Source organism: Wyeomyia smithii, chromosome 1, assembly GCF_029784165.1.
Source record: "Wyeomyia smithii strain HCP4-BCI-WySm-NY-G18 chromosome 1, ASM2978416v1, whole genome shotgun sequence".
Lineage (NCBI taxonomy): Eukaryota > Metazoa > Arthropoda > Insecta > Diptera > Culicidae > Wyeomyia > Wyeomyia smithii.
The window spans coordinates 185,029,989-185,049,576 of NC_073694.1; the positions used below are offsets into that span (position 1 = coordinate 185,029,989).

Consider the following 19,588-nt stretch of genomic DNA (forward strand, 5'->3'; position numbering starts at 1 on the left):
ATAAGTAAAATAATTACTTGTTATACCGCAGTATATTAAATTATACACACCTAATACTACCTATACCTAATACTAAAACAATATGGTCATTTTACACAACTGTACGAAAATGCTTATCAGAATTGCGAAAATTTGCAGTACAAAATCCATAATTGTAACGATTTCTCTTGATTTTGTTTTACATTATTTTACAACAAATTTCGCTGAGATTGCAGGAGTAGAACTCAAGTTCTCTTTTTACAACACTCTACTGTCCGCTGCACCTCTAAAAATCTGATTTGTGGCAGAGCGTCCTTACGGTTGGCTCGAAAGCTCAAAAACAGTTATATCAATTAATCTGCTATTTGTTGGACTTATTCAGAACTGAAATAGACAAAAACGAAGAATTCTTCGAGATAGATATGTCAGTAGAATTACGTTACAATGAGATTTTCTGAGCTTGAACTTGAATACGACCGCACATTTCGCAGTTTCTCCACCATGATGGATCTGAATTCTAAACCATTCAGTAGCTTCCACTTTGTATAGATCGATAACGGCGCCGGCTACGTCCTTAATGTCTGATATCGCATTTAACTACGTGTACTTATCTTGAAAAACTACTGTAAACTAAACTGTAGAAAATAAACAGACTTTTAACTTCAAAAATCTCCAAAATTTTATTGCTTTGACATTGATTTTCAATAATTCACTAGTTTATTTGTTTATTATAACAATATAAACTATTCAAATGATTAGGTTTTTTTTTCATGGAAAAAAAAATATTATTTTCTACATTAACTGGTGTTATTGATTCATAGAAAGCGCATGGATTGAAATAGAAATAGTATTTATTTTAGACGAGAATTTTTCACCACCACTTGACGAAATCCTGTTTTAGTTGTCTTTAAGTATTCATCTACTGGAAACAACTAATGTGAATAATTATTGTAAACAGTACACTGTAAACCGTAGTCGCACTGTTGGCGAAGAAGAAAATGTTTCAATGAGTTATAGCTTAATGATCTGAAAATTCATTAATACGATATTTCATGCATGTTTCTGTGGATTTTTTATGCTTTGACGAATACAAACTTCTGTAGTAACAAAATGTTTATTGATGATAATATCTTGCGTGTTTATTCTTGTGTTGGTATAAGATTTCGAGAAGCTTTGAAATTTTTTTCAAAACTGGGCAACCAATGCGTGGAACTTTTCGCACAAACTAATGCGAATTGTATGAGTTTGTCAATAAACTGGGCAAACCCAACCGTACAGTGTTTGAAGACAATGAACTAAATAATTACCACCTTGCAGCCAGACCGAAACCCACCGTGAACCATATCGTCCTAGAAAATCTAAAGCACACAGCGTCGCAACGGAGTACCTTCGTGGAGGATATTTTATATTTTCAACAATCTCCGCTGACTCTTGCCTGACTCAAGTCATCCGCACCGCACTCATTTGGTCACCCATTACCGCCGCTCGGTCCGCCGAAACTGCACTCTTGCTTATCCCCTCACTCCCAATCGGATAAGCTGGAAATTATCATTCCGTTGTAGGCAGCACCGTTTGATCCTCATCGTTCCGTTTTGGCGTAGCATCCATCGCATCTTGTCAGGCAGCGTCGCCGTCGCCGTCACCGTCAGCGTCGTGTATCGGTGGTAGGTTAGAATACATAGGCCACCGTTCTCCCAGCGTCTGCCACCCGCCCTTTCACGTCTCATGTGTTTGCCAGCAGCGTAGCAGATTCCACTGGACCGGGGCGTCCATCTCATCAGATCTGCGGTAGCATTAGATATTCTACTGTGCCGTCTTTTAATCTTACCCTTCACCCACGGCTCACGTGTGTAGGCTACGGTTTTTACCCTAGCACGCGTCATTCGTTCCTTTCCATCAATGCTATTCGCACCGTCCGCCTTCTTTGCCCCTCATCCAGCAGATGCAGCTCCCTTTTTGAGTAGCAAACCTTTATAATCACCACCATCTATATCCTGAGTGCAAAACGGACGGGTTCTACTGGGCAGACGATGTCCTACCGTGCGTCGTCGTCGTCGTCGACGCCGTGGTGCAAATCAACTAACGGATGCGACGCAGTGATAAGAGAGCAGAAGAATATTCTATCGTTGTCCCCCACACGATAGTCACGATACACCGTGTACTGAAATTGGCAAAATACGCGAGACATTATGCGCTAGGGTGACCATATCCTGCTCCAATTAGTACCAGTAACAATAACATGGCAACGTTTTCTTGCATCTAACTTCGAAGCTGTAATCCTAGCAAAGCTCACACGTGGCACCAACACGTGAAGGTGTCTTCAAGACGGCCAAAAACTTCACAACAAGTTGGTAACCTTTTACGAGCGAAGAAAGCAATGTGAAACAAGAACATACTCAGACCGTTAGATAAAAAGTCACTAGCAAAAAAAACGAGAAATTTCCCAACCTTTTTCGTGTGTAGCTTGTATTACCATACTCCTCCATCAGGCCCAAACCAACCCGACTGCCGGTTATCTTGAATGCGCCTGCAAACAATCTCCTCCCGATGGCAGCTAAGTCATTTAGTAGAGGAAGGATAATTTATTCTCTGCACCGGGATATCGTCCTTTTTCGCCTGTGTCCATTCACTCGTGCGCCCGGTGCTGATGTTTTTCTTCGCTGCTTTCACTCATTGCGATGCGGCATCCTGTCGAAGTCGAAGCCTTAGCCTTAGCACGGTCCGAGTCCCGTGTGTTTGCGCGCCCGTTCTATCTCCCATTAGCAGTGCATATACACACAGTCTTCTTATTCGCCGACACGTGCACCAAACGCGGATCGGACTTCGTGTACGCAATCCGCTGACCCCTGGACTTTCACTCCCCCTGCCGATTTCGTCGTCGTCGTCGTTGTCGCCGTTGCAAGAGGGTAAAACCGAAAGGATATATCGCTCCCGCAGCCTGCGGATGAAAATACACATCTTGTAAGCTTTCGCGATTCCACCGCTGCCCCTTTCTACACAGTCGAGAAGTACTCAACTCTGCGTGACCAAGCGCTAGTCCAGCGTCTCTGGAGTTCTTCCTGTTAGCCAGCAAAACCCTCCAGCCGCGTGCCATCCACGAAAAGCAACCGGATTGAAATATAAGAACAGGGAGAACTCATCACTCATCCTACGAAACTGCTCACGCCCGTAAGACCGAGTGCATGGACACAATGCACGGTTATCCCGAGATCCCCTACGCCAGTGGCCCACCAACACACACGGCCAAACACTACCCAGAGGAGAGAAGGAAAAGAACCGTACACCGGGCGGTCAGTTTCGAAGCAAGCACCAGACAAGCAGTAGAGCACATATATGTTTTCGCCATCCGTTCTTTACCGCTCCTGGCAGTAGCGTCGTACCCGGCTGCTGTGTCACCCCTACCGGGATTTCCTACTCCGCCGCGCACCTGTTTTGTGCCCCACTGCCAACACGCGCAGCAAAACGCGACAGCCATCGTCGTTGTCGACGTCGTCGCCGTCGTTTGTCCTTCTCCAGATCTGCTGTCTTGGCGAAAGATAAGGGATGCTGCAGGCAATAGGGGTGCCACATAAGGTCCCGACTTGTGTTGTGTAAAAAGAGCAAGATTCTAAGCAATAGAGACCAAATGTTTTGATCAAAATATACCTACTAATTATTCTTCCTACTGGAATGCGATAAATTACATATCTATGAACGAAAAAATAAATTTATTTAGTCAACTTCTCTATCCGAATAAATCTAACATTTCATCAATTAAATATTTTAGCAAAAACTTTTTCCAAAATTCATTTTTGTATGGAAAAAATACGAATCGACTTAGAAGTTTTTCACTGATTCATTAATTCCCGAGAGAGAAATGATAAACAAATTAAACACTTCTCGACGAGTGCGAATAAACTTGAGTTCTATTTTCTCGTCCTAGAAAATGTTTCACTGGAATCTGAAACGAACTTTTCCGATTTTGATGAAACTTGGTAAGGTCTTTTTGTACACAGGTTGCTTTCCTTCCAGTACTCTAAAGCGGTACAAGATACCGACCTCAATTCAATCACATTTTTCGTTTTAGACCAAGAGTGATTTTATATTCGTTTTCGAGAAAAAATCACAATTCATGGTGTAAATACTTAAAACTTCGAACATTGCGTTTTGGCCTTTAGATTGACCACTATCATAGTCAAACAAAAATCAAAAATCTTAGGACGGTTATATTTTCATCTAAAAAACAACTTTTTTACGCGGTCCCATACAAATTTGGAGCGCATTTCGCGCAGAAAAAATACCTTAGTGTATTTTTGAAATGAAATCATGAATAATTGATGCCATTAAGCAAATTTAAAAACTTGTTACAAGATGATATGAATATTATTTTGGAATTTCTTAGAATAACAAATCCTAACACCTTTATTGAATTTTATAAAAAAACGCCCCCCTTTATTATTTTTTTAAATGCCGCTTTTGATTTGGCTGAAACTTTGAACAGAAGTTCCCATGGGCTAAAGATGTTTAGTTGTGCTAATAGTATTATTTTCTGAATCACGACTGATTCTGGAAAAGGGTTCGTGCAGGAATGGTATTAGTGATTACCAGGCTTCGTTTTGCTCATCCTGATCTTGAAGAGAAAATAATTGTCTCCCCTCTTGACAACTGTGAGCTTACATTCAATGTGCATCATACCATCTGCTATTGAGAAAGCGAAGAGTATTAGAGCAATAGCCCAGTGAAACGCTTGTAAATAGCTCATCCGCATACGTAAGATAAGTGAAATTAATTGCTCAGTGAACATCTGAGAACTGCATTACTGTTCACATCGCCCTGAAGTGCGATAAAAATAGTATAAAATCAAATGTTATGCCAAATACGAATCTTTTTCTAATATTAAATTGTTCTTCGGTAAGCTTGTTAATCAAGAAATGAGAAGCTAACGGAAGCTGCTCCCCCTTAAACTGAGAGAGAAAACAATTGTTCACCTCTCGCACGCGATAATTGTGAGTGAAAATAAATTCTGCGATTAATTCTGTGTGAGAGAAAGTCTATTTTCTCCCAGGCGTTTGACACGTAGAGAAAAAATCAAGAGCCTGATGATTGCATATATTTTTAAAGTCAGAACAGTTTGTTCGATCGGTGTGACATCTTCAACGGAATTATAGAAAATATTTTTGTCACTGCGAAACACAGCCCAAAACCGAGCAACATGGTGACAAATTCTTGATACAGCACGAGCCATCACGTCTCTCGTCTGATTGGTAAGTAAGCACGGCTTAAAAAATACTACGAGGTATATAGCCCTAGGGGTTGTATGAAGTGGTGACGTAGGACAAATATATATATATTTTTTTTTTTGTTTCAGGTGGAGGGGAAATTTGCATCCAAACCCCTGAGGTGACCAACCTCAGGGAGTGTGGGGTTGGTTTGAATCAGTGACCGGACCCACTAAAACCCCTCCAGTCTCCAGCCCATAATACTCCCCGGGACCACCGCTAGGTATTGCTTCGGGGAGCGGCTTTTGTGCTCTGTGCACCCTCTTGGTTCTATAGATCTCTTTGCTAACTTAGCTAACTAACCAGGAGACTGGCCGTTAGCTAACACTGGCGTGTCGGTGGTCAACCTGTCGTCTGTTTTGCAATTCTAAAACTATTTGAGAGGCGGCTGTACAAACCGCCCTCCAAATGTTTGGGTCTTTACACATCCTCCGAACTAGGTTGTCCGGAGTGGTGTCTGGCCCGCTCACTACCATCATGTCGCTCCGCGCATGCACAAAACGAGGGCACACGAAGAAGACATGCTCAGCAGTTTCTTCCGCATCCGCGCACTCGGGACACATGGGGGACCCCGCATGCCCGAATCTGTGTAGATACTGCCTGAAGCAACCATGACCTGACAGAATCTGTGTCAAGTGGAAGTTAACTTCTCCATGGCGCCTCCCGACCCATCCGGATACGTCCGGAATAAGTCGATGCGTCCATCTACCCTTTGCGGAATTGGACCATTCCTGCTGCCATCTGATCATCGAGAATGACCTTCTGGTGCCTCGTATACCCCTTGTGTCACGTTGATCGAAGCATTCTACATCCTCCTTAATGGCTATGCTGATAGGCTTCATGCCGGACAGGACGCAGATTGCGTCGTATGACACTGTACGGTACGCGCTCACAACCCTCAGGCACATGAGCCTGTAGGTACTTTCCAGTTTTCGACGGTGACTGTTGGTACCTAACGCTTTGGACCACGCTGGCCCACCATACCTAAGTATGGACGAAACCACGCTGGCAAGAAGTTTACGCTTGCTGCCATATACCGCTGAGCTATTGGACATCATTCGAGATAGTCCTGCAGCGGCCGTTGAAGCCCTCTTACAGGCATAGTCGACGTGACTCTTAAATGTGAGCTTATCGTCAACCATAACCCCCAAGAGTTTCAAGGAACGCCTTGAGGTAATGGTGCAGTCACCGACTCTGACCACCGCCTGTTGCTCTAATTTGCGGTTGTTCACAACCGTAACCTCCGTTTTATGGTGCGCTAACTCCAGTTTCCTAGAGTGCATCCAGTCTTCGACCTTGCGTATGCAGTGCGCGGCCGTCAACTCGACCTCTTCGATCGACTCGCCGTAGACCTCTAGCGTGATGTCGTCTGCGAAACCGACGATCACAACCCCTACAGGGAACTTTAGTTTCAACACCCCGTCATACATGACATTCCACAACACCGGGCCCAGGATGGAACCTTGCGGTACCCCTGCGGTGATTGGGACGCACTTCTGACCCTCCTCCGTGTTGTAAACTAGTACCCGATTCTATAATAATTTTCCAAAATCTTGTACAACGACACCGGTACGTGGATGCTCCTAAGCGCGAGCGCTATGGAGTCCCAACTGGCGCTATTGAATGCATTCTTCACGTCAAGCGTGACGATTGCGCAATAGCCAATGCCCCAACTCTTACGCTGGAGTGCTACCTCTGCCGTCTTGGTGACAGAGAGAATAGCATCCAGCGTGGATCTACCTTTCCGGAAGCCGAACTGGTTACTTGCCAGACCGTTTACACCCTCTGTGTACTTCACCAGTCTGTTGAGGATAATCCTCTCAAGCACCTTGCCCGTAGTGTCCAGCAGACAGATAGGTCTGTATGCCGATGGGTCCCCTGGCGGTTTCCCAGCCTTCGGCAACAGCACCAATCTCTGTCGCTTCCACCTGTCCGGAAAGAGGCAGTCATCCAGGCACTTCTGCATGACTGCTCGAAATAGATCGGGGGCCACTTTCATGGCCGTCCTGATGGCCAAGTTCGGGATTCCATCCGGTCCCGGTGCCTTGCTCACCTTTAGGGAGTTGGCGATCACGATGAGTTCCTCATTCGTAACCCTTACCTCCTCCACAACCTCTGCACGGTTGCCGTCTCTCACGGATTGGATGCCCGGCAGGTTGGCCGACCATCCCTGGTCTGTGTCTGAGATACTGGAACGTCGGACGTGAGACTCAGCAACCGGAGGCCAAGGATTTGGCTCGTGTCGTGGAAAGAGTCCCTCGATGATACGCTCCAGCATCGCTGGTGATCGCTCTGCAGGAGCCAACACGCCTTTGGTCTTCGCCATTACGACTCTGTAGGCGTTGCCCCACGGATTCATATTGGCACTCGCGCATAGCCTATCGAAGCAGGCCCTTTTGCTCGCCTTTATCGCACTTTTAAGCGCCGATCTTGCAGATCCGAATACTACACGACGCTCTACCCTCTGTGCATCGGTACGTGCACGTTGCAACATCCGTCTTGCACGGAGGCACGCGCTACGGAGGTCCGCTATCGCGTCGGTCCACCAGTATACCGGTGACTTACCATTCCTAGGTTGGCGGGTCCTAGGCATGGTGGCGTCGCACGCCCGCGATAATGTGGCAACTAATTGGTCAGCACTCGGGCGGAGCCAACTGCCCCCCTCGCGCTCTCTTCTCATTGCTTCTGCAAATACCTCGGCATCGAAATGCGATGTCTTCCACCCGCGGACGGTCGGAGTATTGGCTCTACCCGTCGCCTGCCGCCTCACGTTCTGGACTACGCTATAGCAGACCGACTGGTGGTCACTATAGGTGTAGCCATCGTCTACCCTCCAGTTCACGATCAGTCCTGGGCTGGAGAACGTCACGTCGATGATCGACTCCGCACCATTTCTGCTGAAAGTACACTTGGTTCCAACGTTGGCCAGATCTAGGTTGAGCTTTGCCAAAGCTTCCAACAAGATCTGACCCCTCCGGTTCGTGCGGCGGCTTCCCCACTCAACAGCCCAAGCGTTGAAGTCGCCCGCCACTACTAAGGGTGTTAGTCCCGTCAGCTCCATAGATAACAAATCGACCATCTGGGTGAACCTTTCGATAGACCAACGCGGCGGAGCATAACAACTGCAGTAGAACACTCCGTCCACCTTGGCAAACGCGTATCCTTCATTTGAGGTTGACACAACCTCCTGAACCGGGAACTTGCTGGTCGTGCATATGGCCGCCGTACTGGACTTATCTGCAACCCAATTACCGTTTCCGGGAGGAATGCAGTAGGGGTCCGATACGATTGCGATGTCCGACCGCGACTCAGACGCTGCTTGGTATAGCAGCTGCTGTGCCGCATAGCAATGGTTCAGGTTCAATTGTGTCACCCTCACGCCCGTGGTTTCGTGGCCGCCTTACCGGCTGGGCACCGTGGGCCTCCCATAAAGTGCTTGGCGTCCCGTTTCCCAGTACATACCAAGCACCTGGGAGGCTCCCCGCAGTCTTTAGCTTTATGGCCAGCACCACCACAACGCCTACATAACTGGCTCCTATCGGGCCCCTTGCAGGTCCAGGACTTGTGTCCTCCCTCGAAACACCTGAAGCAAACGTCCGGCTGCTGGAGTATGCTCAGGGGACATACTGACCAGCCAACCTTAAGTTTGGCTGTCTTCAGGGCCAGAGTTGCATCGGCCGATGCAAGCCGGAAAGTGGCCACCTGGGTCCCCGCTGGACCCTTTCGGAGGCGAATTACCCCAGTGGCTACTTCCACTCCGCACTTCTCCTTGAGGGCCTGTGCAATATCGCACCTCTCGGTGATTTCATCCAGGTTTTTGAGCTGGAGAGTCACCTCTGAGGTGAGTGCCCGAATTTGCACATCTTTCCCGAGGACCTGCTCGGCTACCGTCTTGTAGGCAGCGCCCTTGTTTTTAGCATCCTTACGGAGCTCAAGGATCATCTCGCCGGTGCGAGAACGACGGATGGTCCGCACATCCGCTCCCAGATCCTTGAGCTGGGTTTCGCCTCTCATTTTCTTCAAGACTTCGGAGTACTTGGACCCCTCCGTCTTGAGTATGAGGGCGTCGCCCCTGCTTCGCGCCTTCTTTCCCATTTTTGGGCGATTTGTCGCCTTCTCGTCGTTGCGCTTGCTGTCTTTTTAGCGCTTCCTTCCTCCCACGGTAACCCAAGGGTTTCCCGTAGCTGCCACTTCGGCAGACTTTTCGGCGGACTTGGAGGCCGTTGGTGTGCTATCTCGCGGGCTTAGCACAACCAACCGTTTCTTGCTGTTCTCGGGGGCTTCCCCCGGAGACTGCCTTGCTCTTTTTGCGGCTGACCCGGAGGCGCAAACCGCTGCAAACATGCAGGTGTCCGTTTGGACCGACTTCGTCGCCCTTCCGGTCACCTCCGTTGCATTCTTCTCTGCAGCCACCGCTCTTGCCTTGAGCTCGGCGTGCTCCTTCTTCGCAGCATCGACGGAGGACCGAAGCATGTAGAGAGCCTGCTTCAGGTACTTCGTCGTGTTGGTGCGACTTTTCGCAAACTCGATTATGGCATCGAGCTGCTCCGACAGCGCTACTACCTTCGGTAGCGTGTCTCGCTGTCTTCCGACCGCCTTTATCAACAGTGGACCAGCCACTGCGATGTCTTGCGTCGATCCGGTAGGCGTACTGCCTTTGCCGTCTTCGCAGGCGTCCTTTACTGCATCCATCTCCGCCTTTCTCGGCGGAGACCTCTGGATGCCTCCTCGTGCAAACGGGTTTTTCGACCCATCTGCGCCCAATTGTTGATCTTCATTATGTTCATTATTCATTTTTGTTAAGTGGGTCCCCCTTCCAGCCGCTATCCTTATCCATACTGGAGTGGTCGCCTATCTGGTCCCATGGTAGTCTATGCCGAAGCAGTGAGGCCATGGCTAGGGGCGGCTGCCATAGCGCCTTATGAGCAACTATGACACCCCCGACCGGCGCAAGTCAGGAAAGGACATCTGATCCCACTCCTGCCCGGTTCCTACCGGGCAATGAATTTGGAACGTACTGGAAGGCCTGCCAGGTTTTACGGGACGGAGACCCCTGCACCGGTTGTTGTCTCGCCGTTTCACACGACCTTACTAAGAGAGCTCGGCGCAGGTGCCAGCCCAGAATCGTGGTACGAAAACGAAATCCGACTCTTATCATATGGCGTTGCGACCAGTTACCGTAATTGGGAACTTACTGGCATCAATCCCAATGGGCGAATTAGTGCATTTGGGTGGTGGGAGCGGCACTATTCGCTCCGTCAGAGCTGCTTCCGGATAATGTGGCTTTTGTGAGAATTCGGCGGCCCAATGCCTGAGTCTCACCACAACCTAGGCTAGCTCTCGCTGATGGTCCGGGACTGCGTTCTTGCAGTTAGCACTTCCGTGGCCTACGGTAATCGCCAAATACCGACCCGTGGTGGCATACAGCTCTGCCAACATATATATATATATATATATATATATATATATATATATATATATATATATATATATATATATATATATATATATATATATATATATATATATATATATATATTGATTTTAACTCTTGTTTAAACTATTTCACTACGCCTTACACTGTTTTCAAAGCTGCAAAAACGTGATCGAAATTATTTTGACCCAAAAAAACTAGACTAGAGCCATAGCGCCTCCAGGAAAGTTGATCCATTAATAATTCTCCATTCTAGAGAAATTGCAATTTTGTGAATAAACCCCTTAGTAGTGAGAAGCGAATTAATTTTTTTTTTTCATTTTTGTATATAAAAATTCACTTTGTTCGGCAAAGTTGTTGCACATTTTATGAGAAACAACTTTCTCAAAGGTACCATACTTCTATCTGCCTTTGTTAATGGACTTTTGTGGAGGTTTGTACAGATATCCACTAAAAATCTTTTTTTTTAATATAACATTTAGTGGTGATTTTCTACAATTTTCCAATGTTCTACATTGATGTTTACTATCACAAAACACACAATGTCATCCCAGAAAGTTTATTTTTATCTCTCATATTTCATCGGTTATTGACGATTTGTATTAAAACAATGCACTGATTTACTAACAGATATCTTCAAAATCTGCAAATATCTGCAGATTAAACCTCTTCTATATTTAAGTATAAGAAAAACGTCATTTAGGCAAGTTATAGGTATTTGTCTCTCGCTGTCTCCAGTGCAAATATTTGTAAATAAATAAGTGCATTATTCTAATAAAAACCTTTAATAACTAAAGTTTACTTAGTTAGAGAGATAAAAATAAACTTTCTTCGGCGAACTTGCGTGTTTTATTGTAGTTAACAACATTTTAGAACATTGAAAAATTTTTGAAAATCACTATAAAAAGTTATATTAAAAAAAATGATTTTAGGAGCCATTCTAGAGAAAACTTCACAATAGTTCATTTAAATGACCAGATACAAGTATAGTGTCTTCGACAAAGTTGTTTCTTACGAAATGTGCTAATACTTTACTCAGAAAAGTGGATTTTTATATGCAAAAATGAGAAAAAAAAACTCATTTCTCACTTTTAGGTAGATTAATCACAAAATTCTAACTTCTACAAAATGGAGAATAATTAATAAAATAACTTTACTGAAGACATTATTACTCCAAAATCATTATTTTTTGAGTTAAGAGTAATTAGTGTAAATAAGCGCATTATTCTCGCAAAAACCGCCAACAACCAAAAACATATGTGAATAAACTTTCTTCGGAGATATTGTTTGTTTTGTTGTAGCAAATAATTTTGTAGACCATTCGAAAATTGTAGAAAATCACTATAAAAAGTTAAATTAAACAAAAAATTTTTAATAGCAATCTATATAAAACTCCACAAAAATGCATTTAAATAAATAGATATAAGTATGATGTCTTCTACAAAAGAGTTTCTTTTAAAATTTGCTACAACTTTGCTGAACAAGCTGGATTCTTATATTCCAAAATGAGAAAAGTAAAACTCGTTTCTCACTGTTGAGTGGATTAATCATGGAATTGTACCTTCTATAACATGAAGAATAATCAATGGAATAACTCTGCTGAAGACGTTACGGCTCTAAAATCAATGTTTTTGGGTCAAAATAATTTCGATCACGTTTTTGCAGCTTTAGAAACAGTGTGCGCCTGTTATATACCGTGTATCCCTAACAGTTATAATAATAATTATATTATAAAACTTATGAGCAGTGATGGCATGAACTCGTGCAAAATTAAACTGAGTAACACTTTTCCAGATTTGAACCCAACTTGAATCTGCTTCCTCTCGATAGTTTGAGTTTTTTTGCACCGCACACTCTGATCGATTGAGTTTAAATGCGTGCAATGTATGCAGTGCACGATGTATCCAACGATGCAGGCGATGATGTGACGTGATGAGTTTTGTTTTTAGATCAAATTTATGCTTTCAAAAGACAATGCAACAGACTATTGCAGCAGACGCGGCGCGAATTTCATCGCAATTCGATTTTTATGCAATTGTTGTTATGTCTCCCCAGCTGGTCTCGAGGTACGATGGTGGCCTAACAAGCCAGTTGTCGTAGGTTCGAGTCTCGGCTCGGGAGAGACTGTTAGTGTCAGTAGGATCGTAGCGCTAGCCCCGTAATTGTCCTGTACACTCAACAGTTGGCTGCGAAGTCTGTGTATAGTAAACAGAAGGTCGAGCTCCGAATCGGAATGTAGCACCAAGGCTTTGCTTTGCTTTTAGTTGTTATGCAGGATTCAAACTCAAATCTAACTCAAGTGTAATGCACTGTTAGTAGGGTTTACGTGCAAACCAAAAATAAATGTGCAAGCAAGTTTCAAAGCTCACTTGGATACGAATGCAAAGTCACGCTGCCTACTCTGCTTATGAGGGCTCCACTTGCTATCGTATTAAGAACAATAATGAAGTTGAATTTTCTATACGCAGTCTGTTTGTATCGAGTTGAGCGTAGATTTTTGCAATGTGGGCGGGGCGACGCAGACTCGAGAATGAGAAACGGAAAAAAACACCTTCGATGCCTGCTGAGTGATTGTTATGAGCATCAAAAGAAAATTTGTGCTTTCCTGATGCGTAAATCACCCTGATTTTAGGATTAACTAATTTGCGTTACTGATAATGGACCGATAACGGTGTTCGACTGGGCACAAAGAAACAATTGAACCGGGATATCACCCAATTTAGCAGTGAAAAAATAAGGGTTATATTTTACTGCGACAGGCTGTTCATAGGCAACACTGATAAATAAAAATGATTATTAAGAAATACATGAAAATTTTACACTAGTAGTAGTAGTTGCGAAACTTCAACCAATCAAAGTTCTGAAAAGAAGCAATTCCATAATATTCAACTACAAATACGTGCTACAGAACGCTGTTGATTACACCACCGATAGCATTGAATATTTTCCTTGGCCGCACATAATAAATTTGCTACCGTATGCAGAATAGAGATAAGGGGCCGTTCCTAAACCACGTGATCATAAAGAGGGGGACGGGGGTGTTCGTCAAAAGATCACAAAAGACCACGCACGATGGTGGGGGGGTTAACGAAATGACCACGTGGTCTTTTTTCATGATTTATAATTTATTGCTGCCACCAAGTCAAGAGCAAAAGCTTTGGCATTTTAGAAATATAGAATGTACTTATTGTTTAATAATAAAACTTTTAAAAATTTAAGCGAGTTTTTGGCATTCGACAAATGAAAAGACCACGTGGTTAAAGAAGCAAGAGGGGGGGGGGTTGGCCAAAAGAAAACGAAAGACCACGGGGGGTATAAAAATGGATCAAAATATGACCACGTGGTTTAGGTACGGCCCCTAAGGTGTTCCGCAGTGCTTGATAGTTGACTCATAATTAGCTCTCTTGTCCTGATGTCGCGTACCTCTATCAGCCATACTGCAGCCTTCACTCACTACCATGTGACGAACAAGAATGAAAAGAAATTTTCTACACGCAGTAATTTGTAGGGATGTTACGGATATCCGCATCCGCATGAAAATTGACATTCGCATCTGCAGATGTAACATCCCTGGTCATTTGTACCGAGTTGAGAGTGGATTTAGGCGCTTAGGCAAATTTGTTTGTGAGACCCTCTTTTCTTAAAACATTTAGAGGTAACGGTCTGGAAAGTGACAAGAAAAAAAAAGGTCGCCCAGGACTAGGGGGGCCCCTTGAATTGGGAGGCCCAGGGCATTTGCCCCCCTTCAAATCCGGGCCTGGTAGGCGGGGCGACGCAGACTCGAGAATGAGAAACGAAACAAAACACTTTGCTGAGTCAAAATATGAAGGCAGTTGGATTTTTTTATCCGTTGTTATCCGTGCTCGCAAAGCAAGGCAGTAGCGAGGGAATTTTATGGGAGAGCTGGATCTTGGATCTTTTTACCTATTTTCACCGCTAAGGGGCCGTTCCTAAACCACGTGGTCATATTTTGATCATTTTTTATACCCCCCGTACCCCCCCGTGGTCTTTCGTGGTCTTTTAACGAGCCCCCCCCCCCCCTTGCGACTTTAACCACGTGGTCTTTTTTTTGTCAAGTGCCAAAATTTCGCTTGATTTTTTTAAATTTTTATTATTAAACTTTCAGTACATTCTATATTTCTAAAAGGCAAAAGCTTCATTCTTGACTTGATGACAACAATCAATAATAAGTCAGGAAAAAAGACCACGTGGTAAATTCGTTAACCCCCCCTCCCCGTGCGTGGTCTTTCGTGGTCTTTTGACAAACCCCCCCCCCCCCGTCCCCCTCTTTATGACCACGTGGTTTAGGAACGGCCCCTAAGCAGGGAAACAACAATGTTAAACATTATATCAAACAATTGTCACACATTTTATCTATCCATCGACATATAGATGACTAAGATGCATTAAGTCTTTCGCTTGCTATAATCGTTTAAAAACTGACGCAACATTTGCCAGTTTCATTTTCAGTTTTACAAAACGTACTCTAGCATAGAAAACGAAGACGCAGTCTTACGTCAATAAAGCACAGAAAAAAAAGTTGTTTGAGAAACAGTATGAATGAAATTATTTAAAATAATTTTTAAAGTCAAAATCGTTTTTTTTTATTGAAAGAGCGTCTACTGCAAAGTTGTAGATAATGATTTTGTTCATTCAAAAAATTATACACTGAAGAAAATATTGAAAAAAAATTTTATTAATTTTATTAATTTTTTATGTTTAGACAACATTGTGTAGTTTTCGCAGAGAAAATCAGATTTTTAGAAATGAGGTTTTTTGCGATGCTCAACTTATAATTTTTTTTAAATTTCTTTTATTTTAATTTTTTTACTAGCTGATCCGGCAGACTTTGTCCCGCCCATTTATTCCTTTTTACAAAATTTCATACATAATTCCAAATTTCAAATTTGTTTTTAACCAGTAAATGCATGACAAATCGGATTTCAAATAATGAAAAACTAAAATCGTTTAGATTTTGTACATCTTTCAAGAAAAAAAACAAGAAAAAACGCCGAAAAACCTAAGAAAAAACTAATTTTTTCAGCCACGCCCAAGTCTTTAAAAGACTGCAAGAAACTAGTAAAACCACCTGGGGGAGCTAGTACTAATCTCCATCTTCCGAATGAAGACTGTTGTTTTTGCAGCTTTTCGAGAAATTTTATTTTATTTGAAAATTTGCCCAAGGTATATTCGGCATAATGATGTATTTTTTAAATATAAAAAAATGTCTAGAACATAGGCCGCTAAAATCACTTCAAAAAAAGTTTTTTGTGTTTTTCGGTTTTTATAAACTTTAAGGATGTCTGTGTGTAAAACTATCTGTATATGGTCGATTTTCAAGAGATAGAACCAAAGTGTCTTCAGCGAAGTTTTTCTACATAAGATTGTCTACAACTTTTCTGAAGACTTTGTTTTGATTTGATAAGTAAATAAAAAAATAAAATTTTTATCTTACTTTTAGGTGAATTAATCAAAAATTTATTTGCATCAAAAGATGCCCCTTAATATCTACAAAAACTTTGTCGAATACACTGTAGCATTTAAATGGCATTTTCATACTCAAAAGGCTGACGATCACGTTTTTCGCGTTTTAAACCACTGTGCAATGCTGCGAAAAATTTATTTAAAATAAATAATTCAATTTCTCTCGAAGTCATCCCTTATGAATTTTTCTTCATCATCAATCAAAAATTTTAGTAATTCAAAATGTCTATCCAGATGAATTTTTGAAAAATAAAGTATGCAAAGTTTCCTATTCCAGTGAGGCCTACGCACCCATTCAGCGTGCTCCAATCGTTCAAAATAGTACCGTTTTGACTCCAATTTCGAACTTTAGAATAAAAATCGAATTATTACAGCTAGTGTTATAAAAAGTATGATTGTTATATACCATTTCGTTCCTTGGAATGTGATGTATAGCTCTTTACTGTAGGACCACTTCCAGGGAATCAGCAGACGTTGAAAAAAGTGACAGTCAGTATTTAGACGGTTTGCCTATTTATCTTCTAGCAATTACGTTGAAGTGTTCGGAATTTGAATAAAAGCCAAATTCTGAATTCGCGTTATTTTCATATACAAAACATGTTTAAATTTTGTATGAATAGCACTCAACTGCAACAAAAATAAAATAACCAACATACTGAACCTTTAAGGTGGACAATGAAATTCAGTTTCCATAGATTTTTTAATGCAAGAAGTTACGTCATAGTTCACGTGTTCGAAATTTGATGCAGTACGGTATATATCTGGACTACTTTGTGATAAGAACGAATCGTTGCTCGTTATCCTATCCAATTTCGTACTAATCACGAAGTAGTCCGGCTATGTAATTTCCACCTACCTTGAGCACCTCTACAACATGCAGCGTAAATAAACGCTTCCAACATGCATGGATAATCGGACGGCACCGAGGGAAGTGGCGTCTCACCAGGCAGTGCGCGCTCGATAGGCAAAAGGTCCTTCGCGGATAAATGCAGAGACTGCATGTACACCACGAGAACGAGAATGCCTAGCCTAGTTGCACTATGAAAACGCCCGATACGCTTCCCCAGCATCAGCATCAGCATCGATATGTTACCGATTCTGGGGGATCTCACGAAAGGGCCGCGGTGACCTAGACGAGTAGTGGCTTTCAGTTTTGTCTACCGAAGTTCCACCGGTTAGCGTCTCAAATCCTTGTCGGAGGTGCCTGCGATTGCATGCGAAGGCTTCTTACAATTTCGGTGACGGCGGCTGTGGTGGCATGTTATCCTTCGTACGGATGTCTTCATACACTCGTCGCATCCCAGCTCGGTGTTTCCAGATGGAGAGCACTAGGACTGTGGCATCCCGAAGCTGGACTCAGAAACAGGCCTGCTTCGGAAGCGAAAGGACATACGTGTGTGCTATAGAAAGTATCCCCCCACCGAGCGTTCCGTCCGTTAGGTGCAGCAGTAGCACCATCGTCTAGTGCATGTGCGTATCGAACATAGGCAGACCGTCGCCAAAGCATATTCAGAACTGGCCGCGTCTAAGAGAGGTCGCGATTTCTTACGGAGCTAGCAAACGATAGACGGTGGAGATGAATCGTTAACTGTTTGTGTTGTGAAAACAAAACCTGAAAATCGGTTCGGAATGTTTAGCGCGAAACAGGTTGGTGAAAATGGCAGCGGAGACGTGCTGAAATTTACTACCCCCATAAAAGCGGAAAATGCACAACTTTCCCGAACACACATTTTTGGGGAACAATAGTTGGTTTTTCAGTCATGTTACCAGTCGTGCGATTGCCGGCACTTCGGAAATCTGAGTGGGTGTGTGTGTGTAAGTGTGGCTGTGTTAATCTGTATTAGTACCGGATTTAATTGTTCAACCGGTGTAATTTAGCGGCATTCGGAACATAATACCCCAAGAGTAAGTCAGGCCGTCAGACAGCAGTTAGATTTCGGTAAACTGCCTATCTAGTGTTTTTATACACTGTTGATATACTATTGCAAAAAATTGGTTGAAAACTCATCAACAACAGCAGTTTTTTTGTTTGGTTTCTGAAAGCGGCGAGGAAATAATCGCTAATATCATTACCACAGATCATTTAGTGGCGTGATTATTAAAACAAAACTCGAAAAATTTCCGCTTTTTTGCAAAACGCAAAACAGACGCAACGTCAATGCTGTTTTACTCAGGATATGTAAATGTTTTGTGAAGTCGTGCTATTTGGCACCAGACGATAGAACCGTTTAAAAAAAAGTGTGATAAAAGAATTGCGTTACAAGTGTCAATCTGCAAAGTAGTGAATCATATGAGAAAGTCATGACATCGTAATATGGGAAAAGTAAAAGTACAATTCGAACCGATGCGAAGTGCTCGAACTGATGGAAACACATGGAAAAAATGCAAATATTTTTGTAGAAACTAACTTGCTATTCCATCTTAGGAAGCTTCATCACATCGCTTCGTGGTGAATCCATTTGCCAAAGAGTTGCTCAGCTTCGCACGAGTGCTTCATATAGCAAATGAAGATTCAATGTTCAAATGAAGCCTTGTAATGAGCTTTTTTTTAGTTTTATTTCATTGCACTTTCACTTCTCCTTAACTTTACTTTTACTTTATTTTGACTGTACTTTTATTTTACTTTTACTTTACTTTTATTTTACTTTACTTTACTTTTACTTACTTTTACTTTACTTTTACTTTAATTTTACTTTACTTTTACTTAATTTTACTTACTTTTACTTTACTTTTACTTTACTTTTACTTTACTTTTACTTTACTTTTACTTTACTTTTACTTTACTTTTACTTTACTTTTACTTTACTTTTACTTTACTTTTACTTTACTTTTACTTTACTTTTACTTTACTTTTACTTTACTTTTACTTTACTTTTACTTTACTTTTACTTTACTTTTACTTTACTTTTACTTTACTTTTACTTTACTTTTACATTACTTTAACTTTACTTTTACTTTACTTTTACTTTACTTTTACTTTACTTTTACTTTACTTTTACTTTACTTTTACTTTACTTTTACTTTACTTTTACTTTACTTTTACTTTACTTTTACTTTACTTTTACTTTACTTTTACTTTACTTTTACTTTACTTTTACTTTACTTTTACTTTACTTTTACTTTACTTTTACTTTACTTTTACTTTACTTTTACTTTACTTTTACTTTACTTTTACTTTACTTTTACTTTACTTTTACTTTACTTTTACTTTACTTTTACTTTACTTTTACTTTACTTTTACTTTACTTTTACTTTACTTTTACTTTACTTTTACTTTACTTTTACTTTACTTTTACTTTACTTTTACTTTACTTTTACTTTACTTTTACTTTACTTTTACTTTACTTTTACATTACTTTTACTTTACTTTTACTTTACTTTAACTTTACTTTTACTTTACTTTTACTTTACTTTTACTTTACTTTTACTTTAC

The 19,588-nt window shown here is 42.1% G+C and overlaps 2 protein-coding genes across 4 annotated transcripts in view; one reads left to right on the forward strand and one right to left on the reverse strand.

The window, feature by feature from the left end:
• Positions 1-19,588, reverse strand: part of LOC129721045 (coiled-coil domain-containing protein lobo) — a 465,133-nt gene that overhangs the window by 440,023 nt on the left and 5,522 nt on the right. The window lies entirely within an intron of this gene.
• The window catches only part of LOC129721055 (protein distal antenna), a 44,328-nt gene continuing 42,344 nt past the window's right edge, over positions 17,605-19,588 (forward strand). Inside the window, exon 1 of one of the 3 annotated variants that reach the window (XM_055673182.1) lies at positions 17,605-17,625. The gene's annotated coding sequence lies outside the window, so the exon portion shown is untranslated. Of the gene's footprint in view, positions 17,626-17,671; positions 17,690-17,727; positions 17,746-19,588 lie in introns of those variants that run through there. The other 2 variants (XM_055673190.1, XM_055673172.1) reach the window with 2 other exon arrangements.